Source organism: Cotesia glomerata, linkage group LG9 (genome assembly GCF_020080835.1).
Source record: "Cotesia glomerata isolate CgM1 linkage group LG9, MPM_Cglom_v2.3, whole genome shotgun sequence".
NCBI lineage: Eukaryota > Metazoa > Arthropoda > Insecta > Hymenoptera > Braconidae > Cotesia > Cotesia glomerata.
This window is the reverse complement of record NC_058166.1, coordinates 10,801,025-10,827,699: the sequence shown is the minus strand read 5'-3', so window position 1 is coordinate 10,827,699 and position 26,675 is coordinate 10,801,025. Positions and strand designations below refer to the sequence as shown.

The 26,675-nt window shown below is 30.6% G+C and overlaps 1 long non-coding RNA gene across 1 annotated transcript; it reads left to right on the top strand.

Annotated features, from left to right (window-relative positions):
- Nucleotides 1-254: 254 nt before the first annotated feature.
- On the top strand, nt 255-26,675 carry LOC123271951. Its single transcript, XR_006510983.1, has 3 exons — nt 255-267; nt 19,417-19,422; nt 26,270-26,675. It is a non-coding gene; the product is annotated as an uncharacterized LOC123271951 (long non-coding RNA).

Below are 26,675 nucleotides of genomic sequence, written 5' to 3'. Positions count from 1 at the left end.
CTGATAAAAGCATTAATGTAGTTCAAGACGCTCGGCAGCGCGGCATTTCCACAGCGCTCGGCGCCTGGCGCGCTGTCATAAATAAATTAATTTTGTTTAAACTAATGGCGAGCAGTGAAATTTTATTCCGGAATTTTAAACTTAAATGGATAAAGTATGTGACCGATAAAAAAACAATGCATTTTTTGCTCGAGAAGTTAGTTAAATTTTCATTTGTTAACTTAAAAGTTAATTAACAATACGAAAATAAATAAATAATTTTAATTCGTGAATATATTCTTAAAATATAGACATTTGACCATGGATCCTGAAAATTTCACAAATTTATCTCTTGCGGTTGATTTTTAATCCATTTTTTAATTAAAAGTGCTTAAAATTTTCATTATAAAAAAAAAAATTGTTAAAATCAAAATTTTGAAGAATTGTTTGGGGGATCAATTTTCCATCATAAGTACTAATAAAAAATATATATAGATTAAATTTTTATGATCAAGTGGTAAATGGGGGGTCCACTTGACGTGATCTTGCTCAAATGTAATATCTTTTTTGTGCTATCAAAGCAAAATCACATCAATAATTACGCGTCGCATTAGCGTCAATAAATGAAAAGTTGTTAGTCTTTAGCAGGAAATTGGACGCAAAATTATAAAATTTTATTAATTTCTCAATAGATTAATCAAAAATTCTTCAAGCTTTTCAAACAATATTTTTATAAATTAAATTTAAAGTTTATACTTTAAAAAGTGAAACCGTTTTTAAAAATTACGGACATTATTCGTAAATAAGTCTAACAGTAAAGAAGTATTCTAGACTCAGAAATCCGTCAATAGTTCCCAGTAGATGGAAATAGGTAGTAACAGTTTTCGGTTATAAAGCGGTAGATCGAGTGATTAACTGCGATTCGAAAGTTCAGTTTAATATAGTACTTTTGTCCTCTGGAGATATCTTCAAATGTCTTAAATATTGTTCTATTCGCTAATCGAGATTATTGTAATTTAATAGATTAAAAGTAGTAATTATTGTAATTTAATAGATTAAAAGTAGTAATTATTGTAATTTAATAGATTAATTAGTCATTATCTAATTGAGGCAATAGCCTAGTCGGCTCGGTGCCCGCTTTTCGAAAGAGTGGGACCCGGGTTCGATCCCGGCACGCACCAATATTTTTCAGTGATTATAATTAAAAATATGTGCGTTACATTGCCAGCCTCTGGAAGTGGCAGAGATAGCCGGGCGGCACACGTCTGACTTGGGCAATCACCCACCCCCATGGAAAAATTATATATGCTAAGAATATATCCCAGAATATACTCTAGAATATACGCTGGAATATACGAAAATTCGCCGAAAAAATATATGCTAGGATATATGTGCTATTATATATCCCAGAATATATCTCGGATGTATCCATGGATATATACTTGCGCTCATATGTGTCCCGTTGTACGTAAAATTTTTTTGAGATCTATATAGTCTGGTCTGTCGTTAGATCTACAGTCTGGTTCATAACACATGCATATATATCTTAGAATATATCCTAGGGTATATTCTAAGATATATTCTAGAATATATCCTAGAATATATCTTAGAATATATTCTAGGATATATCGTAGGATATATTCTAGAATATATCCTGATATATTTTTCGGCGAATTTTCTTATACTCAGCATATATCCTAGAATATATAGCATATATGCTAGGATATATTCCCAGCATATATTCTAGGATACATAATTTTTCCTTGGGGGCAGTTAAGCTACAACTTAATTGGGTGACCACTCTAGTCAGCGTTGGTTAGCACAAGGGATCTCTGCACACTAGGAGAAGGGCCTAATGCTCCAGTGGTCGATAAAGAAGAGTTCCTTATCAATCACTGTAGACTTAGCCCAGCTCCGACTGTACTATCATGGGTTTTCTCTGTGTTTTCCCCATGATTCAGCTCCAACAGCCTAAGAAGGTGAGGTTCAGGGTGAATACGGTACAGAAAGCACAAGTCGGGCCACAGCCGCAAATATAAAGAGCAGTAACCAATCAAAATCATTAATGTTGAGAATGGCTTGGGGTGTAAAGGGGCATAAAAAGCCTATACACTAGAAATAAATAGAAATAGAAATAGTCATTATCTAATTTGACAGGACGTTAAATTTTTTTATATTTAACTTATTTAAATCATTTTGGAATTTTCATAAGTGTTATAAGCGCCAATGTAAAAAGTTAATTACATATTTATTCAACCGTAATGTGCGAACCAGAGTATCTAATCGTGGAAGGTCAATAATATCTTGACCTAGCCAGACTGCACACTACAGTCTGGCTAATTCGTAATATCACACCTACATTACGAATGTAGTCTATTCACGTACATCATGGAATAAATCCTCGGCTGGCAAGCCATATATCACAAAAACACACCGTCTAATTAATACTCACAATTAATAATGTAAAAGGTAAGAGAGTAAAAAATGTATAATTTATCTTTAAGCGCTTTGTATCGTTTTTTAAATTGATATGATAGCTTCCATTTCTTTCAATGACATTATCAATATGCTGCATAATTTAGATTTTTTTTAATTTTCAGATAATTTATACATGGCAGAATTTCCAATCATTTATCAAATGAAATGAATTCAAAAATTTAATCAAAAGTAATAAATTTTTTGTAAGAATAATTCTCTTTAGTCTAATAATAATTTATAGATTTTACTGTGTATGAAAATATTTACTAAACTACTATTGAATAATAAGTAATACTATCTATAATAATTTATTTGTTAAGGAATCCTCAAAATTTTCGATCATCAATTAATTTTAGTAATTTTAAAATAATTAATATTATTTATTATTTACTTATTTAAAGTCATTTTTAAATACTAAATCATTAACGACTACTATTTATACATAATCAAAATTCAGTACATCACATTTTTCAATAGCGATAGTTAAATCTTATGTAACAATTTGAATGGCTTTAAAAAATATAGTTCTTATACACTATTTTTGGTTTTTGAGTAAAGTTTTTAGGTTGTTTAAGAAGACCACGCTGCTTATTTTCTGATGGAGATAATTATATTTAATCAGGAGGTGCTTGATGGTTATCCTTACTTCACGCCTCGGACAAGCTTTCGGATTAATCTTATAATGTTATTAAATTAAACGTAGTCATGTTAATGATTTATTATTATAAATTTCTTATTTCAAGATTAATCAACAAGGTTTAAATCACGTTTAAAAACGTCAAATTTTTTTGAAAAATAAAATTAATAATTACAACCTTAGATTTTAGATAAACTTTTTGAAGTATTTGTTATCAATTTAACAAATTAAATTTGTTTCAGCGAAATAAAATTCATTTTAGTCTAAAAAATCCATACTCTGATGTTTTTCTGGATTAAAATCTATATTCACTCCGTAGAAAAAAAAAAAATCCAAATTTACTCCGGTACCCCGAGTAATGGGAATCGAAAATTCAGCCCCGATAAAAAAAAAATTCAATTCCATTATTCTTTAGCAGCTTACCACAACATCGTATCATAATTTTTTCTTCAATCTCAAAAAAAGCCTGAGCATTGCCAAAAAGAGTCACAATTCATAATCTCATGTTATTTATTATTACACCGTAACCATCAGAGTAGGATACCTTCCCCAAATCCGAAAAGCGAGTGTACCCGTATCCACACCCCCGTATCACACCAAAGAGATTCTATTCCTATTAAAGCCATCTTCTAAAGCTCCGTCGAGCGTGATGTGTTCCCGGGTATCTATACATATCCAGCAGAGACTAGCGTTGCCTTGGAAACCCACAGGGCACTCGCATTCTCATTCTCAGAACCACGGCATAAACGTATCTATCTCTCCAGCACCAACACTTGGCATCATCCCCGAACACCGATCTAGCTTCAAACACACCTACGATATAGAGATACAGAGGGTGCTTATATCCGCATACTCATCCGTACACCGTGCAAGTAAAGCTACCTTCTCTCTCTTTCTATCTCTATATCATCTGCTGTGCTCGCCAAGTAGAGAAACTGCTCCGCACAGTATAGCACAATATAGCACAATACAACTCAGCAAACGTAGTAAAAGTAGTGGGAGATGAAACAACCCTCTATAATAGCCGGGGCGGCGCCTGCACCCAACCCTAATAGCCCTATCTCACCCTCCACACTACTCGTTTTCTCCATCCTCATTTCATATATATCCCTCCTTTACTACTGCTGCTGCTAGCGTTCTCCGCCGAAACTAGTTCCCCCTCTCCAAAAAAGCTCACCATAGCCCATAGCATGGCCCCTCTTCTCTTGATCTTCTCTTCTCTATCATCGGCGAAACACCCATGCAATCTCACTTCCTACCCCTTCATTCCTCTTAACCATCACCAAACGTTCCTCACCGCGGCCTCTGTTGTTTATTTGATGCCTTTTCACTCTCTATTAGTCTCTACCGCGCTTCTACATTTTCTGATTAGCCGGATGTCGCGCTTTACCCACTCTCATTCTATCCGCTACATCTACACCAACCCTCTATCCTCTATCCTCTATCCTCTACCCTCTCAACTTCTGTCTATATATATGTATTCGTTGTATTGTATGTGCAAATCCAGAACTGTTCGCAGGAAAGAGACGAGCTTTTTCCTTGTGGCATTAGGAGGTGATCACTCCTGGCAACATTAACTCTCATCGCAAATGCCACAGAGGTGCTGCGATAGAGATGGAGGGACGTGATGAAATAGAATGTGGATGGGACTCAGGATCAGGGGAAAGGGTGGCTTTCCTGGTTTCCCTAAACCCAAAGCTATCCAAGCAACCATTTCGGTTCTTTGAGCGAGGCGAGGATCGATCCGGTTCTCTGTCACCGATTCCAGCCGAGGGTTCAAGGCACGAGAACGAGTCAGAGTAACGCGAATAAAAAGCCACTCGGGCTCTAAAACCGGTGTTATGTCTTTGAGGAAAAATGGCTATTTCAAGGGTTGCAGAAATAACTCAATCTCTGTAAGGAATTTTGTGAGACATATTATTGGTTTTGTAGATATTTATAGTAAGTAAATCTTTGAAAGAGTGGGTAATTTCGCTTCAGGACAGTACGGACTGAAGTATGCTGCGTTGTAGAAAAATATCATTTTCTTTGGTGAAAATAAATGTCTAGTAAACAATTAAAAATCGTTAAACAATTGATTCGTCTTAAAGAAATTTGTTTAGTAAGTTCAGGAATTGGCATTAAATAGAAATTTTTTATCAAAATTAATCATGGAGAAATATTGGTCATAATTATTTAAAATTCGATGTAACTCTAATTACAATGCAGATCATTCATGTTTAAAAATAGATTTTCTGTTGTGTCAGAAACATTTTATTCTGGAAATAATTTTCTTGATCTTCGAGATTAATGATTATTGTGTTGATATCTTGATTATGGGTCGACGAAATCGAATTTTATTTTTATAACAACGAAATTATCAAGAGTATAAGCTTTTAAGTTAACCAATAAATAAACATTGACAATTAAATACATTTATTATTAAAATCATTCAAAGTTACACACGGTAGTTATCAATTATATATTTGATTATTCCAATAAAAAATTTTATTTATGCATACATTTAAATAACAATAACATAATGTGGTTTATTGGATGCAAAGAAATGAAACTAGCTGAGAAAAATATAGAGAAAATCTGTCATCAGCAATATAAGTATGTTCACCTCAGCACTACCTGCCGTCAAAATTTAGACTTTGTACTCAAGAATTTGTTCTTGGTTCAAAAGCTCTATTATATTAGTTTTATACTTTTGAACCATAAACAAAGTAATCAATTTTCAATCAATAATCCTACTCAAGAGTATTAGAAAAACCATTTTTAAAATTTTCTCAAATCTAGTCTTTCAATCATTATTATTTTGTGCATATCGTCAGATGAAAATCACCCAATGCTAAAAAACATTAAAACCCGGGGCTTCTATAGCCCTTTACTCTTTTCCAACAGGTTTATCTTCGTCTTTTGTCATGAAGTCGGGTTATTTATCTCGAGCCTTTTCAGCGGGCGTCTATTGCCAGAATGGAGATCTATTTCTCTTTTAGTCTGTTATGTTGACACCCAACAACCAGAGGTTGCTCTGAGCGGAATTTCTGATGCCTGTGGGTTATTTATATTTTTTTTTTTTATTTTTTGCAGAAAGCACAATGCAAAAAGCGCTTCCTTACTCGACGAGAAACATCCTATAGACACCGCGCTTATTAGCTCCTCGTATTAAATTTGTGTCAAAAGAGTCGAAAGGTTATTGTGATCGAGATCAGGGAGCTAGCTCAAAAGTGTGTGGAGCATGAGTGCTGGAGTAATAAAGATGAATATACGTACACAACATGTATAAATTTGTATGCAGACATGTCGAATGTTGAGGATAAGGAAAAAGAGAAGGGGAAAGGGGAGGGATCTGGTAGCCTGGAGAGTTTAAGACTCAATGGCATTATTAGTGTTCGGCATTGGGTATAACTTGGCAAGCCAAGGTATATCATCACATCACCATGACTATTGCTGTGATCATTTTGTTTATGATTATTATTGTGATGGTTAGATTGTATACGATAATTATTTCCTCCCGCTTGAGTATGCACGGTGAATGTCAAAATAGAGGCTGCGAAACCCTCTTCATGTTTGCTTGAGTGAGCATCAGCTGCACACGTTTCGTTCACTTTTCGCTTTTCTTCGCTCACATTTGCTATTTCTCGTGCTAAACATCGGTACCAACATTTTTTATTATTTTTATCGTAGGGTCGCGAAGGAGAGAATAAAGAATTCATTAGCGAGGTTTGTCGAGGCGGTAATTAGCATTGCGTTTTATTGTTCCCTGTTTGTCGATCCTAGTCGCTCTTTGTATTGTTCCTGTTGACGTTTATTTCATTTCGTGCAGCTGCATTGGGGCGTGATGTAATGGAGCGCGGTTTCGATCAATCAGCTTTCAATTATTTAGTTTTATTTATTGCTCTGAGCGGTTTTTGGATAGTTTACTCCAGGATTTATTTGGGTTAAATTTTTGTATTTTTGTGCAAAATACATCAGTAATTGTTTTTTACCCAAAAAGCAAGAGTTAAAATTATAAAATTTAATACAGATACTTTGAAAGGGCTAAGTAACAAAATACCCAAACATCAATTTCTCAACAACTAATTACTCCATAAAAATTAAAAGGTGGTTTCAAAAACTACAAAAGGTTCTACGTCACTATATCCGAAGTCATTATATCCGCGATTTGTTTGTGTTTCTCTAAAAATACGCCAACACATAAACTTGTTACCGTGTTGTGCCCGTTTATCATGGATTTTGTGTGTGTTTATTCGATAATAAACCAACACATAGTGTCACGGATATAATGTCCTCGGATCTTTTGGTATGTTACCCTACAAAACATTATCTACAACAATCTGCCATGGTTTTTTGAAAAAGAAAAAATATATATATATATATATATATATATATATATATATATATATATATATATATTAGGGTGTGCCAAAAAGACGATATTTTTTTTTTTTCACTCTTAGCCCAAAATATGATAGGATATGTCTAAACAAAAATTCTGTCAAAAGGCCATCTCTTAATTTCAATTTGAAGAGCTCCTTCATCGAACTTTAAGTTTTCCCATATAAATAACATGGAAAGTACGGTCTTAAACAGTATTTTACCCTGCAAGCTGTGAAGAAAATTTTTTTTGATAAAATGAATGATTGGACCTTTTTAAGCATTAAATTTCTGAGAAAAAATTTCATTGAGTCATAAATCAATCGTCATTATTTAAGTTTTTACGGATCTTTGAAATTTGAATTTTTTGAAAATTTTACGTTTTTTGCATTTAACAGCCAAACTATTGGAGATAGAAAAAAAAATTAAATAGCAATTTTGTAGTTCGTTTGATGTTCTATAACAAAGTTCTTAACAATTTTTTTGTATAATCAATAACAAAAAAGCTACAGACCTACAAAGTTTTGTTTTTATTATTTTTCACTTTTTTTCAATTGAACTATCAATGATATAGAACAAAAAATTTAGTATAAATTTTTTAGTATATCAAATTTGCAACAAAATTGTATAGGTGAGATTTTTCGTATTATTGATGGTTAAAAGTTACAGGCTCAACAAATTCTATTTTTGTGATTTTTCATCTATATCATGTAGTATATCAATAATATATATAAAAAATTAATAAGAAATATAAAGTACATTCAATTTTTTACAAATTTATGCTTGGTAAACTTTATATACTGTCTGCAGTTCAATATCGTTACAATATTATTGTTACTTCAGTAATGTTTTGCGTTAAAGAAATATTCAATGAATACAAATTGAGTGATTATCGAGACAAATGGTTAATTTTTAATCAGCAAGATTGAGATTCCTAGATCAAAAATTGTTTACTAAATTCCAGTAAGAATCAGAAAAACTACAATAAGAATTTGTGAAATAGAACCCTCCTTCAAGTTGATTACTATGACTAGATTATTATAATTTTGGTTCATGATAAAATTTACACGATTAGATTAAATAATGATGATAATAAATTTATAATCACTTAATAAAAATAACAGACAAAAACGATTATCATAGTTTCAATCGTGTAGTTAAATTTTTTTTTATTTCTTTGAATAAGTAGCTACAATTTTATTTTTGGTAACGTAAGGAAATTTTTTTCTGTGTTCTTCGACAACTTGCAATAAATATTGTTTTTGTTCTTCATTTCTCGTTAAGCAGTTGTTGTAGTCCTGGATTAATGCAACACCTCTTTCAGCGAGATCGTTGACAACTTTTAAGTCTGAAAACACAGATTTGCAATGTAGATAATCTTGATCAAATGCCCAGAGCTCTGGATCCTTGTCCATAAATTGATACGGTAATTGATACTGCTCAAACAAAAATAGAGATTGCTTGCTAGCAAAATCTTCGATGTTTTTCGATAATAATAAGCTTACGTCTTTGACGATAAATTTTTTTGAATTCGAAGCATTACTTTCTCGCGTTTTTATTGCAGTTACGGTTTGTCTCTTAGCATGTAAGGAAACTCTGTCATCAAACAAAGCTAACCCGACCAACTCTTCTGACAAGTACCATAAGTGTCTTGAAAATGTCACCGTTGCTGCTTCAGACATTTTTATATGGACAGAACGGAATTCATAAAGATTTTTGATCAGATTCAAATCTTGATAGGATGACTTTATCGCAGAAGGTGCATTAAACCATGAAACCGTGTAGAAATTAACTAGAAATAAGCAGACATATCTCAGTCCATTTACTTCAGTTGCATTGACTTTAAACTGTTTTTTAAAAATGAAGATTTTTAAAGCATATAGAGCCTTAGCCATCCATCTTGCATGATGATTTGGTCCTGGAGCTCTAAATTTGATCCCGTTTTTCGGAGTACCACCTAAGAATATTAACACTAATTCCAAAAGCTCTTTATAATCATCTCTGTCATGCTTTTTCTGGAATATAAAAATGTTCATTAAGTTTTAGAAAATTATTTCAAAAATTACGATCAAATTATAAATCTCATGTCAGTTTTCAGTATTAGTTAAATTCGACTACTAGTCAAAAGTCTAAAGGAGCAAATGAATTTTTTTAATTTTTTAGTGATATTTGAAAGGCGGTACTTTCATCAATAACTGCTTGAACGAGAGACAAAAAATAGTATTTTGAAATGTTGAGTTTTTAAACGGAGAGGTTAAATTGCGATTAATTGATATTGAAAAGGAAACATATTTCTTTAGAGTCTAAATATATAATCAAAACTATAAAAAACTTTTTTATCTGTTTTATTTGCAAAGTAATTATAAATTTATTATCATCATTATTTAATCTAATCGTGTATATTTCATCATAAACCATAATTATAATAATCTAGTCATAGTAAACAACTTGAAGGAGGGTTCTATTTCACAAATTCTTATTGTAGTTCTTCTGATTCTTACTGGATTTTAGTAAACAATTTTTGATCTAGGAACTGCAGACAGTATATAAAGTTTACCAAGCATAAATTTGTAAAAAATTGAATGTACTTTATATTTCTTATTAATTTTTTATATATATTATTGATATACTACATGATATAGATGAAAAATCACAAAAATAGAATTTGTTGAGCCTGTAACTTTTAACCATCAATAATACGAAAAATCTCACCTATACAATTTTGTTGCAGATTTGATATACTAAAAAATTTATACTAAATTTTTTGTTCTATATCATCGATAGTTCAATTGAAAAAAGTGAAAAATAATAAAAACAAAACTTTGTAGGTCTGTAGCTTTTTTGTTATTGATTATACAAAAAAATTGTTAAGAACTTTGTTATAGAGCATCAAACGAACTACAAAATTGCTATTTAATTTTTTTTCCTATCTCCAATAGTTTGGCTGTTAAATGCAAAAAACGTAAAATTTTCAAAAAATTCAAATTTCAAAGATCCGTAAAAACTTAAATAATGACGATTGATTTATGACTCAATGAAATTTTTTCTCAGAAATTTAATGCTTAAAAAGGTCCAATCATTCATTTTATCAAAAAAAATTTTCTTCACAGCTTGCAGGGTAAAATACTGTTTAAAACCGTACTTTCCATGTTATTTATATGGGAAAACTTAAAGTTCGATGAAGGAGCTCTTAAAATTGAAATTAAGAGCTGGCCTTTTGACAGAATTTTTGTTTAGACATATCCTATCATATTTTGGGCTAAGAGTGAAAAAATATCGTCTTTTTGGCACACCCTAATATATATATATATATATATATATATATATATATATATATATATATATATATATATATATATATATATATATATATGTGTATCAAAAAAATCGAATATTTTTTTTTTTTTTCAATGAACATTGAGAAATCGTCAGAGTATCTCTAGAAAAAGATCATCGGAAAATATGAGCTCTTAATATTAATATTTAGAGGTAGCGTCAAGTAATTTCTATTTCCCATTTAAATAACATAGAAAAATATTCTTTTAAAGTTTGGAATTCTGTTACGTGACAACGAGCTACTTTATAGATAAAACTAAACCTTTTTCTTATAGGCAATTAAATGCTCTACAAAAAAGGTCTGATTAAAATTTTGCGTAAGTCAAGCCGTTTAAAAGATATCGAGCCTCAAACTTCAGACTGTTAAAAATTACGGTTTGTTTTCGTCTTAAACACAAGAAAATCAGTTTATATGTATTAAAAACCCATTTTTATTAACTTTAAAATAATAATATGCATATATTTAATAGAATTTTTGTCCAAAATTCTTAATAATTTGACAAATGCTAATTTTTATTAATTATTAACAAAAAATATTTACTTATGGGTCATTCCATGTCAAATCAAACAATAGTTGAAATTTTCCAATTTTTCCAGTTTTTCAATTTTGATTTTGTAATATCTCGAACGCTATTATAGATACAGGAATAGACTTTCGTTTGTTTGATAGGGGACACTTGGGGCTATTGAAAAAGAAAAAAAAGGAGTTGAAACTAATTTATTATTTAATAATTCCAGGTTGTGTATATAATTTTTTAATGCTCAAAATTACAATACAATGTATTCGCATACCTGAACCTCATTTAGAAATAGCAAAAAAAAAATTTTATTTTGAATTCAAAAATTCACATTTAAAAAAAAAAAAAAAGTTCTAAAAATTTCAGGATCTTCTAAGACTAATACAATGTATTATATAAAAGAAATTGAGCCAAAATTTTGATGTCGATTATCATTTTCGACGATGTTCAAAAATTCGAAATTTGACAAATTTGGCATTTTTCAAAATTTTTTCCAAAACTTTTTTTTTCAATAGCTCCAAGTGTCCCCTATCAAACAAACGAAAGTCTATTCCTGTATCTATAATAGCGTTCGAGATATTACAAAATCAAAATTGAAAAACTGGAAAAATGCATGCCTTAAGCGCGAAGCGCGCAGGTATGCTCTACTCTCGCCTAAAAATCGTTATTTCGATTAAAACGTGATTTTCATAATTTAAACGAAAAAAATTATGGATAAAAAGCGTATTGAAATAAATAATAGTAACTAGAGAACACGTTAAAAAAATTTTCTTATCGATTAAATAAGATTTCTCAGAAAAAACTCGTTTTTCTGATGAATTAAATGGATAAGAGCGTGGTATTCACGGGAGCTATGGGCTTGATAACACCACAACTTTGTCAAAAATCACTTTCACGATTTAATTTTTTTTTTGTTTTATTCCTGAGGAAGTTTTTCAAAACCCTTGTGAAAATTGCGTGTTAAAATAATTCCGTTTCGATACAGTTAATTTTTTTCGATTGTCAGTTCAGTGACTTTTTCTGCGATTTCGGCAGCCATATATATTATTTTTCATAAACAGAATTGAAATAACTATAAACAAAGAGGAAAAACTATACATACATAATGATATAATTACTAACTGTTTTATCATCTGTTAAAATTTTTCTTTAGTTCGACCTACAGAGGGGATAATACTACTACTCGCGGGAAAATTCAAAAAACGAATAATTTTTGTTATGATATAAATAACTTATGTATGACATGAGCGCTTAAAGCATGCTCATTTGGATTTTCCAAACTTTTTCAAATTTGCATATCTTTTGAAAAAAAAATTTTTTTTTTCTTTTTACAGAACTTCGTTATATGATAAAAGAAAACTTCTGACCAAAATTTGTCCAAATCGAAAGGATTTGTTTTCAACTATTGTTTGATTTGACATGGAATGACCCATAAGTAAATATTTTTCGTTAATAATTAATAAAAATTAGCATTTGTCAAATTATTAAGAATTTTGGACAAGCATTCTATTAAATATATGCATATTATTATTCTAAAGTTAATAATAATGGATTTTTAATACATATAAACTGATTTTCTTGTGTTTAAGACGAAAACAAACCGTAATTTTTAACAGTGAAGTTTGAGGCTCGATATCTTTTAAACGGCTTAACTTACGCAAAATTTCAATCTGACCTTTTTTGTAGAGCATTTAATTGCCCATAAGAAAAAGGTTTAGTTTTATCTATAGTGTAGCTCGTTGTCACGTAACAGAATTCCAAACTTTAAAAGAATATTTTTCTATGTTATTTAAATGGGAAATAGAAATTACTTGACGCCACCTCTAAATATTAATATTAAGAGCTCATATTTTCAGAGGATCTTTTTCTAGAGATACTCTGACGATTTCTCAATGTTCGTTGAAAAAAAAAAAATATTCGAATTTTTTGATATACTCTAATATATAAATATATATATATATATATATATATATATATATATATATATATATATATATATATATATATATATATATATATATATATATATATATATATATATATATATGTACATATTTCTACAGTGAAAAAAAAACTAGCTGATTCAAAAAAAATATTCTGTGAAAAATTTTATTCTTGTTTTGAAATTTTCAGATCGAATTTATTAAGAAAATTCACGAACAGAATCGAGAAAATAAAACTCGATGATAAAGAAAAAAAGTTCACTTTCAAAGATTTTTACCAATTCAACTAATCACTTTACTACTCTCGTAAAAAAAAATTTCTGATATAGCCTTACATGGCTATATTATAGAATTTTTTGACGGGAAGCTCTTTAAAAAATACATTTAAAAAATTTTTAAATCATTACTTACAATTATACCCGACTAGAAATTTCAGTGAAGCAGTGATTTGGCGCAAGTAAGGCATGCCGAATTCCAAACTTGCAGTAAGTGAGGCATCCAAACCAGGCCGAAGTTTGGGATGTAACGCAGTTGCGAGGCTCAGCCTAACTTGACTTCCTGATTAGGTTGCAGTTTGGAAACCAAATTCGCAACGAAGAATCCAAATCTAATTCTTTCTTGATTTTTAGCTTTTTTATTATCAAGCGAAAATTAATAATAACAAATGCTTATTTTTTTATCTTCTTTTACTATTTTAAGTATAAATATTAAATTTAGGGCTGAATTTTTTAAATATTTCATGAATAAAAAAAAAAAACAAATTCTTTGTTGCTTTTATTTAATATTATTTTTATTATTTAATTTTATTTTTTCTGTAATTTTTTTTTTTGTTTTTTGGAGCGTTTTTTAATGTGAAGAGGTTTTTTTGATTGGTAGATTTGATAAGTCAAGGGGGAAGGAGATGATGGAGGAGTTAGATACACTAATCACACATAACACTTAACTTTACTTCACACTCGCCTTAATAGTAATTATAATTAGTAATTATTAATTATTAAAAATCGTACATGTCGAACGCGAGACTCGAACACGGTACCCGACGCAGGAGGGCCCTTTACCTTACCACGACGCTACGCCGATGATGAGCGACCTCTTACTTCAAGATCCTTATAAGCACAACCAATGTTCGGCTTGCCTAATTTAAAACAAATAAGATTCGAATTGGGCTAGCCTAAGTTCGGAAAGCCAAGTTCGCTCCAAACTAGCAAAACTCAGGTTATCGTTACTTGAAATCAGTTCGGCGTTCCCATGATATATCAGACTTAAGGAATCCATGAAACTTTCCTAGTTACGTTCAAATATGGCAAGCCAAACATTTCGTTCTGCCTACCTTGGTTTTTATGAGGTACAACCTAGGCAAGCCAAACTTGCCCCGAATTGGTTCTTCGGCATATGCCTCACTGAAATTTCTAGTCGGGTACATGAGACACCATGTTTATATGTACAATACATAAATACTCTCATAAATACACACTTTTATATGTATAGAACTAAAAGGCTTAACCTTGGAAAGACTTAAAGCCAAATATCTTCTCCCACTCCGTTTTAGAATACTTTGGCAAGAAACGCCGAAGTTCGTCAAACGTTAGGAATGCCTAACTTGCAGGAAATTATAAAATCCAAAGGTCTACGGAAGTTCGGTTTGCCAAACTTGAAAGTAATTGGGGCCATCTATGGTAAGACGAAGTTTGGCGAATGTTTGGAATACCTAACTTGCAGGAAATTATAAAATCCAAAGGCTTACGAAAGTTCGGTTTACCAAACTTAAAGGTAATTAGGGACATTTATGGCAAGCCAAACTTCGGCAAATCTTTGGTTATCGTTACTTCCAGCTAGACAGGCATTCCAAAGGTTCGCCGAAGTTCGGCTTGCCATAGATGTCCCAAATTACATGCAAATTTGGCATGCCAATCTTCGTTTTGCCTAACGTGGATTTAAGAAGGCGCAAATTAGGCTTGCCTAAGTTAGGCAAGCCAAACTTGCCCCTCACTAATTGTTAGGCATTCCTCTGTAACAGGGCTATTTACCCTGTAACAGTAAAACCGCACACGCGTGATAATTATTCGACGCAGCACTGGCGCGTCTCGGTCTTCGGGACCCATTAGCATTAAGTGAGGGAAATTTTAGGTTTCTTGGCTGATCACGTAGCTGCGGTGAGTTAGAAGTAGTGCAGTGACCAACGCAATAACATCGCTAGCCAAAACAGTCCAAAGAAGGAAGCCTGAGTTTCCAAAGCACAAAAATTACACAGGTATTGAGACTTTGATTCCTTTGATGAGCCAAGGGGGTCATATACCCGGCTCATCAATTTTACTACTTCTCATTAAATCAAATTTTTTGGTAATTCAATTGTTTATAATAATTTGCTCAATAATAATTAATTATTTTAATTGATTTGGTTCGTTAGCAGTTTGAACATTCTTCTTGGGGATATTATACCCGAGGAATGTTCTAGACCTCTTGGGTTTGGAAGTCGTGAGTAATTAATTTGTTAATTTGGCCAATTGATAATTGTTAACATCTTAGATTGGCTTAAATAAATTTATTTTATTAATTAAATTCTGAACATCGAGAAGGTTCCAATCGACACGACATAGTATTCGGTACCCGAGGTCCAAAACGTGCTACGCAGCTACGAATAACGGCGTCCATTTTGAGCGCGCAAATTCCTTTGTGAATTCTACTACTCAACAATTTACAATATTAACAACTGGACTATTATTATAAATTATAACAATTGAGTTATCATTTATTAATATTATTTGTTACAAGAAAGTATTATTTATTTAATATAATTTATTGAGAATCGGCTACTGAGTTTCGACGCAATTGAGATCGAATTAACCGTGGATAATTTTTCGTGAATTTATTTTATATTGAGACAAATTGTTTTATTAATTATTTATAAATCGAAAAATTCCACGTGGTCATTTATATATTGAACTATGGAAGACTAAAATTATTATTGGAATTATTTATAAAAACTATTTATCAGTGTGGATTACGTCCGAGAAAATTTAGTTAGAATTTTACAAAGAATTATTCTTAAGAATTTATTCAAAATTTAAGAAATAAAATTACGAGTTGAAAGTGAAATAAATTTATGCGTCGATATTGTTCCTGAGAATTTATTTAATGTTGAGTATTAAACTCGTGGATAATTTGGAATAAATTCAAGCGTCGGTTTTTAGTGTAGATTTTTTTGAGAATCAAATTATTAGTTGTGAAAATGGGTTACGATTTAATTGCGAGCTAATGACTGAAAATTTTAATAAAAATTAATGTTGTAATTTTTGGAGTTTAATTTATGAGTCAGAAGTAAAAAGTAAAGTAGAGCCAGTGTGTGTGTGTGTGAGTGGGTTATGTGTGTGAAGATCGTGCGGGTGGTGTGAGGCATTTCTAGAGCGTGTGTGCCAAGTGGACAACGCGAAGTAGTTAGAAGCCGTTGTATAGACGCCAAGTGGGGTACAACGGTAGTAAGTTAGAAGCCGTGGTATAGACGCCAAGTGGGGTACCGCGGTAGTAAGATAGAAACTGCGGTATAGACGCTCCATAAGAGGGTACCGTCAGGATTAAGAATTTTGATAGAGCGTGAGGGTCCGGTGGACAGCGCGACTTAGTTAGAAACTGCAGTATAGACGCTCCATATGAGGGTACTGTAGGATTAAGAATTTTTGTTAGTTTTAAGAAGTCTTGGTCAGCCGTTAGTTAGGCTGTAGTCTTAAGTTGTAAATTGTACGTGTGAGGGCACGAGTTGTTATTCTATTTTGTTGTTAAATAAATACCGGTCATTTTTGTTAAATAAAAATTTATTTCTTTCAGATCACCTTCCTCCACTCTCTCTCCCTGTAGATTATAAGCTCAGCTCTGGTTTCCGGTTCCAGGAACCGAGATACAAAATCCTGGTGGCGCCCTTGTTAATTTAGAATCATTTATTTATTATATTGCTTTTATTTAGATTAATAAAGGGGCCAATGAGCGGCATAAACAGCCCGTTACACCTCACTACAATTTCTAGTCGGGTAATTGTAATTTTTGCAGTTTTTGAATGTATTTATAAAGTTTGTAAAAATTTTATTTTGAAACTATAACTGTTCTAGTTTTTGCATGGGGTACCTAACTATCACACTTTATTAACTGCAAAAATTCTGATATTTTTTTTTTCTTCCATGTAGCAAAAAATGAAAATCTAATTAAAGACGAAAATAATATCGTAAACTCATTTCATGAGTTTAAACAATTTTTTACAAGAGTCTTTCAAAAGAGAAATTTAATAAAATTATAACTCACACTCAGCCATGAATAGAACAAAAAATAATTATCCTTATAAAATTATTTAATTTAAAGTTTTTGAAAAAGCTATTAATTTAAAAACATGATAATATTTATTACACAATTTCGTTGGAAGCCGAGGCCTTAATTTGGACGGCACTAAATGAAAAATATTCAAGTTTATGGGCAACTATTTTCTATTTACTTTCATTATTCAGAGTTTTTACTTTCATCATCAAGATAGTAGCTCTCCCCAGCTTATCCTGTCTTGCGTGTAGGATTTGCGTTTGGGTCTGTTCCCAGCAAACCGAGCGAGTAACGAGAACGAGTATCCCTCGCTAGCTGAAAATGGAGTCCGTGCTCCATTCACTTATAGTCATTACTTGCTCAGTGAGAAAGACTCTTCTTGCCACTATATTATGGAGGCTGCTACTGTTTAGCTAAACCATAGACAAAGATAGTTTGGAAAATTTTGTAATTTAAAAAATGCTTAATCTGGAATTTTTAGCCCGTAAAAAAATGTTCTTATATGGTCATATCAGGATATCTAAGAAAATGAAAAAAAAATAAATAATTTATTATAATTGTTTGATTTTTTCTAAAAAATTTGCACGTCTATTGACATATTTTAAATTTAAATTGGCTTATTATTTAGTTAAATGAAAAAACAATGTCATATCAGGTCCTTAGTAGGGTCAAAAAAACATTTTTTTTTCTATCTTTTATTAATATCAATTTAATATTTACAGAAATGTAAATTTATATCATCATAGATATTGTCATTATACATATTGTAATAATTAGTGCTATTTGGCCTTGCAGACTCCTATCACTTGAAGTAATCTTTACATTTATTTCTATAAATTTTTATATTTATGCCTTGCATCACGGAAAGAACAATAACCCACTGTACATCCTCGTATAGTATACTCCGTCGTATTTGTAGTGAAAAAAAATTTCAGACTATAGTCAATATCCTTCAAAGTATACTAAATTATTTTTGGACTGTACTCAGTGAAGTCTCCGATTTGATCGATTAATTTTTCTGGTTATATCGCGTAAAACTTCACGGGATATAATCTGAAAAATTATTTCGTGTAAATTAAATTATACTCTGTTGGAATTTGGATTATGCCCACGGTGATTCCGCCATTTTTTTTTCTAGGGCCTGCGCGTAAAGTGCTGTTTATAATTTGTGAGTTATAGTCAATCAGCATATTGGACATTAATTAAAATATAATGAGTGAATTAAAATTTCAGACTATAGTAATATCCTTCAAAGTATACTAAATTATTTTTGGACTGTACTCAGTGAAGTCTCCAATTTAATCGATTAATTTTTCTGGTTATATCGCGTAAAACTTCACGGGATATAATCTGAAAAATTATTTCGTGTAAATTAAATTATACTCTGTTGAAATTTGGATTATGCCCACGGTGATTCCGCCAATTTTTTTTCTAGCGCCTGCGCACTTAGCATTATCATATCTATTATGTATTTTAAATATTAGGTTAGTCAAATATTGTTTTAAATAATTATTACATACATCAAAAACATTTAAGGAGCTTTAAAGCACAATTTTTTCGATAATTTGGGGTTAAAAAATTTTTTTTTCTTTTCTTAGACTCTTCGAACTTAAAAATGTTAGGCTAAGAAAAAATATTTTTACATATCAAAATATATAAATAGTCACACACTCATATAATTCACTGATTATATTTTAATTAATGTCCAATATGCTGATTGACTATAACTCACAAATTATAAACAGCACTTTACGCGCAGGCCCTAGAAAAAAAAAATGGCGGAATCACCGTGGGCATAATCCAAATTTCAACAGAGTATAATTTAATTTACACGAAATAATTTTTCAGATTATATCCCGTGAAGTTTTACGTGATATAACCAGAAAAATTAATCGATCAAATCGGAGACTTCACTGAGTACAGTCCAAAAATAATTTAGTATACTTTGAAGGATATTGACTATAGTCTGAAATTTTTTTTCACTACAAATACCACGGAGTATACTATACGAGGATGTACAGCGGGTTATTGTTCTTTCCGTGCAATATATATATTAAATTTTTAGGAAAAGTCTTTCAATGAAAAATCTCAATTAAATTAGAGCGAAGAAATGACTTTTTTTTATAGAAATTAATACTTTAAATTTAATTCTTTTGTAAGCAGACGATTCAGAAAACATGCACCTTCTTTCGGAGATTTTTAACACCACCTTTGATCGAAAAATTATATATAGACTAGGGTGCGTGTCAATTTTAGGCGACTTTTTTTTTTCAACGAAAAAACAGGCTGAAAACTTGCATGAAGGTGAGAACAGAAGCCTGTTTAAAGCAGAGCTCTTAATATTAATATTTAGAGGTGTCTGTCCCTAATTTTTCATTTCCCATTTAAATAACATAGGAAAAAAAATTCTTTTTTTTGTTCATTTTTCTAGCTCGGCATACGCACGTCATATGAATAAGTCCATAGCATATTCTTGTAGGAAATTCAACGCTCTACAAAAAAGGTCTCTTACACTTTTATCATAAAGACAGCCGTTCTAAAGTTATTCAGACGTAAACTTCTAAATGTATAAAATTTTGATTATTCGAGTATTAAACTGATACAAATTAATTTATTACTGTCTTAAAAATTATTTTTATATGTAAAATTGGTTCTGATGTGCTAACATTTTCATAAAGCTGAAAAAAATTACTCATGTATAAAATTTTTTTCTTCGTTATTTCATTTACTGTAAGAAAATCATGACCCGAGTTGAATGAATTAAATTTTTAAAAAGTTCCATGGAATTATCAATTTATTACTCTACACGGAGAGCAAAGATAAGTTTGGAAAATCAGAAAAGTGCACGTCTCATAACGCTCATTTATCACAAAAAAATCTGAAAAACGGTTGACCCTAAAAGCCATCCCTGCAACTTCCGCTAATTCCATATCTAAGTGCTTAAAATTGCACTTATGAGGTTTTTGAGCTCTTCAAGTCAAAAGTTTGATAAAAGTTTCATAGAACACTATTTTTTGAACTTTCGAACCGATCAATCAACCAATCAACCCATTTTCACGTTCTTGGCAACGATCAACGTGGTTTTTTAGACACCGAAAATTATTTTATTTCATCAAAAACAATCCAAAAGAAATGTCGACGTTATGTAAAAAAAACGTTTTTTTTCGATTATTCGTTAATTCATTCAAGAGTTATTGCACTTCGAAAGTTCAAAAAATAGTGTTCTATGAAACTTTTATCAGACTTTTGACTTGAAAGGCTCAATTAAAAATTTAATTCATTCAACTCGGGTCATAATTTTCTGACAGTAAATGAAATAAAGAAGAAAAAAATTTGATACATGAGTAATTTTTTTTAGCTTTATGAAAATTCTAGCACATCAGAACCAATTTTACATATAAAAATAATTTTTAAGACAGTAATAAATTAATTTGTATCAGTTTAATACTCGAATAATCAAAATTTTATACATTTAGAAGTTTACGTCTGAATAACTTTAGAACGTCTGTCTTTATGATAAAAGTGTAGGAGACCTTTTTTGTAGAGCGTTGAATTTCCTACAAGAATATGCTATGAACTTATTCATATGAGGTGCGTATGCCGAGCTAGAAAAATAAACAAAAAAATGATTTTTTTTCCTATGTTATTTAAATGGGAAATGAAAAATTAGGGACAGACACCTCTAAATATTAATATTAAGAGCTCCGCTTTGAACGGGCTTCTGTTCTCACCTTCATGCAAGTTTTCAGCCTGTTTTTTCGTTGAAAAAAAAAAAGTCGCCTAAAATTGACACACCCTAATATAGACATTTATTCATATCAAGCCAAATATGACTTGATATGCCCATATGTAGCCTCCCGAGTCGAAATTCGAGTTCCGTTTTAACCGTAATTTTTTCCCATCTCAATTTTACGGTCAAAACAGACTTGGCGCTGTATTGATAGCTCATTTAAACTGAGCCTGGTTTCACCGTAACTAGTGGAGTTTTGTCCCATTCTACCACGATTACGGTCAAACCAGGCTTGAAATAATGATAATAATAATAATAATAAATAATAATAAATTAAATTTTAAAATTCTTAGGGGTCCGGGTTCAAATCCAATTGAAATCCCATTTATTTATTTTTTTTTTTGTTTTAATCACTGCAATAATAATTATTATTATAATTAATAATTATTATTGTTATAAGAAATAAGTAATAGTAATTAATAATAATTGTCATTAACATAAAAATTTGTAATTAACAATTATTACAATTACTACTATCAAAATCGTTTATGAGCACAAAAAAATATATAAAATTAATTTTGTAATAAAAAAAACAAAAATGGATGATTTCCCAAATTTGAGTCTTTTTTTTACGAACAGGGGTTATTTATTGTCCAGTATATACATATTAAGGAGTAAGGAAATAGGAGGAAAGGATTACTTATGGTAACTTAACCTAATACGCTTCGTAAATAAAGAAATAAATAAAAGTCGCTTTGCCCTAACCGAGAACCGAACTTGGAACCTATCGCTCGTCAAGACTTACGCGCTACCCGCATCGCTACACTGCCGATTGGTAAAAGGCGAATCTCAGTAGTCTCATAAACTTTTTAAATGACGCGTCTTGAAATGACTAAGTTCTGAGTGGAATCTGAAAAAGAACTTAGAAATTAAATTAAATTAAATTAAATTAAAAAAGAACAGAGAAATTAAATGAATAGTAATAATTATATTTATAGACATTCAAAATTGAAATTTAGTTACCCATTCTCAATTATTAATCTTATACTTCTATTTTCAATTGTAAGATTCGGTAATTGCTTATTTTCACGGGGTGTGAAATCAACATGATTAGATTATTTTCTACTTAATAGATATTTTTTTTTTTTTTTAGAATAAATCTAAAATAGAAAAATTTTTCAAAATTTTTTTCAAAAATGTTAATTTTGGGATAAGAAAAATTATGAAACGTTTCAATTTTTTAACTAAAAACAAATTATGAAAAATTTCAAATTTTGGGTTAAAAAAAAGTTTTAGCAAAATATCGAAAAATCGATAATTAAAAAAATTTTTTTTTTCTACTTGTAAAATATTTTTTTTATCAGAGTAAATCTAAAATAGAAAAATTTTTTTTAATTTTTTGAAAAATTTCAATTTTAGAGTAAAAAATATGAAAAACGTCAGTTGTTGGATTAAAAAAAACTATGAAAAAATATCAAAAATTAATTACTTTTAAAAATGTGAAATTAAACAATTACCTGCGATTCTTATATATTTTAAAACTTTTTTCAGTGAAAATATGTGAACTAAGCTGAATTTAGAAAAGAATAATATTTTTTTTCCAAAATTCAAATTTTTGAAAGAAAAACCCTTCTCTGAGATTATTATTGTTGTTATTATTATTATTATTAAATTTTTAATTTTTAAATGTCAACTTTTCATGTTTTTTATTAATTTAAATTTTCGCGCCTAAGAACTACAAGATGGCAAGAGAAATAATAATAATCAACAAGATGACAAATATAGTAATAATATTTATAATAATAATATTATACTCCTGGAAATTTTTACGGTAAAAACAGACCTGCGTACGCCTGTTTTAACCGTACTTATTCTCCGATACCGTCTTGTACGGTCAAAATAGACTCGATTTTTAGCGGCATATTAGACTTCAAAGAGTTGGGACATTTTTACGGTCAAAACGGGACTCGAATTTTGACTCGGGCTGGTACGGCTAATTTTTATATTAGCCTATATATAGTCGTATCAAGCCACATTAGCAAATTTTTTCAGAGGAATCCAAAATTTAAACAATTTTTTTAGCTGAAAAAAACTTTGTACACTAACTTTAAAGAAGCGCAAAATGTATATTAAGATGAAACAACATTCTTGGTGTCAGTATGTCAAAACTTTTTAAAAATCCGCGTATATTTTCTTGCTTTCTTATTTTCGTTTGAAACAAAAAGCTGTAACAATAAAGACAAAAGAGCGAGATAGCTTTTTATCTACACTGTGTACCTACATGATGGCGGAATGTAACCGCACGTTAAAATGGCAACGTACGTCTGACTCTCTGACTCTCTGCTCTGCACTTGTTTGATATTTTTATTTATTTATGGTTTTCGATATATTTAATTAAAAATTTATTTAAAATAAACAGATTGTTAAAAATAATTAATGTCCCGAGTAAAAACAGAATTCCGCCGCACCACCGCCGCAACACCGCTGCACGGCTTTTTAAGCGCCGCACCACCGCTGCACTACAGCCGTGACAATTTTGATTATTTTACAAGTGCCGCATCACCACCGCACCACCACCGTGCCAAGTAAAGATTTTATCTATTCGCCGCACTACCGCCGCACTACAGATGTGACGCGCCCGGGTGAAAATAAAATTATTAATTTTTACGAAAAAATAATAAATTTCGTTCGACCGCCGCACCACTGCTGCACCACCGCCGCACCATACTACTGTTTGATGGTATATACATTGAAATAAAATATTTGTTGATCATTCAAATAACTTAACTAAATTTTTTTAGTTAACTATGGCTTGCAACTCAGTAGACAATGTTCGAGACTTCTATGCAGACGATCCAGGTTCGAATCCCATCACAGTTCAATTTTTAAAATTCTTTCAGAGTATTTCGATAGGCGTAGCGCTTTTGTGCAACCCGAGGACGAAATTAAAAATCTACATCAATAATACGACTAAAAAAATCAATAATTTCGCGGTGCTTTGGCCTGATTTAAAAAAAATTTTTTTTTTTAATATTAGGCATTTGATTAAAAGGAGGTTGATCAATAGGTCTTACATTAAGATTTCTAGTCGCATTATTTATTAATTAATTATTGCGTGATAAATTAATTATGATACCATTTTTTGTGAAATTGTAGGTATGATTTAGCATTGGTGCGACGGTGGTGCGGCGATGCTAGGGGGAGTAAATTTTTAGCGTGCGGCGTAATAGTCTGCCAAACGGCGGTCGTGCAGCGGTGGTGCGGCGGTCGAACGAAATTTATTATTTTTCCGTAAAAAATAGTAATTTCATTTTTACTCGGGGTTTCTTTTTATTTGACTAATTGAAAGTTATTTATATTTATTACTTTATAAATATAACATAATGACTAATAAATAATAGTTTAAAAAAACTAAAAACACGCTTTTTATAGAAAACCAAACTGAAAAATAGAAAATAAATTTTAATAAATTTAAATTAAGAATAGTGTTAAAAATTTCAATAAATATAAATTAATAATAGTGTAAATAAAAAAATGTATTTTATTTTAAAAAAAGCGTGGGGTGCTTTTTAAGATATCAAAATGATAATCACTCTACTCATATCTGTCAATAAAATATTTATAACTATTGACACCATGCACCCCACGCTTTTTAAAATAAAATACATTTTTTATTTACACTATTATTAATTTATATTTATTGAAATTTTTAACACTATTCTTAATTTAAATTTATTAAAATTTATTTTCTATTTTTAGTTTGGTTTTCTATAAAAAGCGTGTTTTTAGTTTTTAAACTATTATTTATTTTTACTTTTAGTTTGGTTTATTTATAAAAGCGTGATTTTTTAGTTTTTTTAAACTATTATTTGTTGATTATCAAAAATATTCAGGCGCGCAAATTACCCACGGAGAGTTACATACTGACAAACTGACATACAAGTGAAGCTAATATAAAGCGTGTAAAAAACCTACGGAGGAAAACACCTGGTTTCGAAATATAACTTCGGGATGGTCATCAGAGGATTCCGGGTTGATGTACGGGTTTATCTGTGCCATTCCCGATGAAAACCTACGGAGGAAAACACCTGGTTTCGAGATATAACTTCGGGATGGTCATCAGAGGATTCCGGGTTGATGTACGGGTTTATCTGTGCCATTCCCGATGAAAACCTACGGAGGAAAACACCTGGTTTCGAGATATAACTTCGGGATGGTCATCAGAGGATGACTAGGAAGGTCATCACCTGGGTTCTAGGTTGATAATAATCAAAATTTAAATAATATCATTATGGTAGTCTCTTTATGCGAAGGAGAGTTACATACTGACAAACTGACAAACTGACAAACTGACAAACTGACAAACTGACATACAAGTGAAGCTAATAAAAAGCGTGTAAAAAAATAAGTTATTCCACTTAAAAATTTCTAACATAAATGATCATTAGCTGATGCGTCAACTGCAGGATGGTTAAAATTTCTATCGTCATGATGGGAGCGACATATGCTCTTTGAATTTATAGAAATTCTTTTTACCAATATACTTATATAAAAATCTTTATTGTGTTATAATTAATTAATTAGCCTTCTAATTAAAATAAATTTCTTCATTAAGTATAGAGAACACTAACTTAAATTCAGACCAAATTTGGCAATTTTGAAATTATAGTGTCTACAGATAAAATACTAATTAATGAATAAAAAAAAATTTTTTTAAATAATTCCAAGCAATATCATCGACTGTCAATTGTTTTTTTTTCTTCGAAAATTTAACCTGCAATAGTTAACATTAAGTACAATCCAAGTAAATATCTCAAATTAATATTGATTATCAAGAGAATTAGTCAATTGATCTATCGAAAAAATAAATTGAAAATCTATATTATATTTACAAGCTTATACAAACATTTATACTCTATCTGTACATATAATTTATTTCAAGTTTCATTGGTAATTTAAGAAAAATCAATTTCTGAGGAGTGATAAGGCCTTAAGGTAGTTCCAGCATGAAATCACTTTTCGACAGAGTCGGCTGAAATTTTTTTACGGGTTCAGAATAGCTTTATTTATAAATTCCTAAAATTTCATAATTTTTGACCGTTTAGATCGCGAGATATTTAAAGTCAAAGTTGGCGATTTTGAGGGTCATGTTCCATTTAAAGTATGTAAAATGTCCGGTTTCTCCAAGTATTTTTTATTATATTAAAAAATTCTCTGGACAGAATTGGAAAAAAAATTAGGAGAGTGTTGAAAAATGTGTTTAGAATAAGTTAAAAAAATAAAAGTAGCACCTCACCGTTTTGTTATCGAGATATAATAATTAAAAAAAAATAATTTTCGATCCATTTCTAACCTGCTTATTGAACAATTTATAGCGATTCGGCAATGCCGTG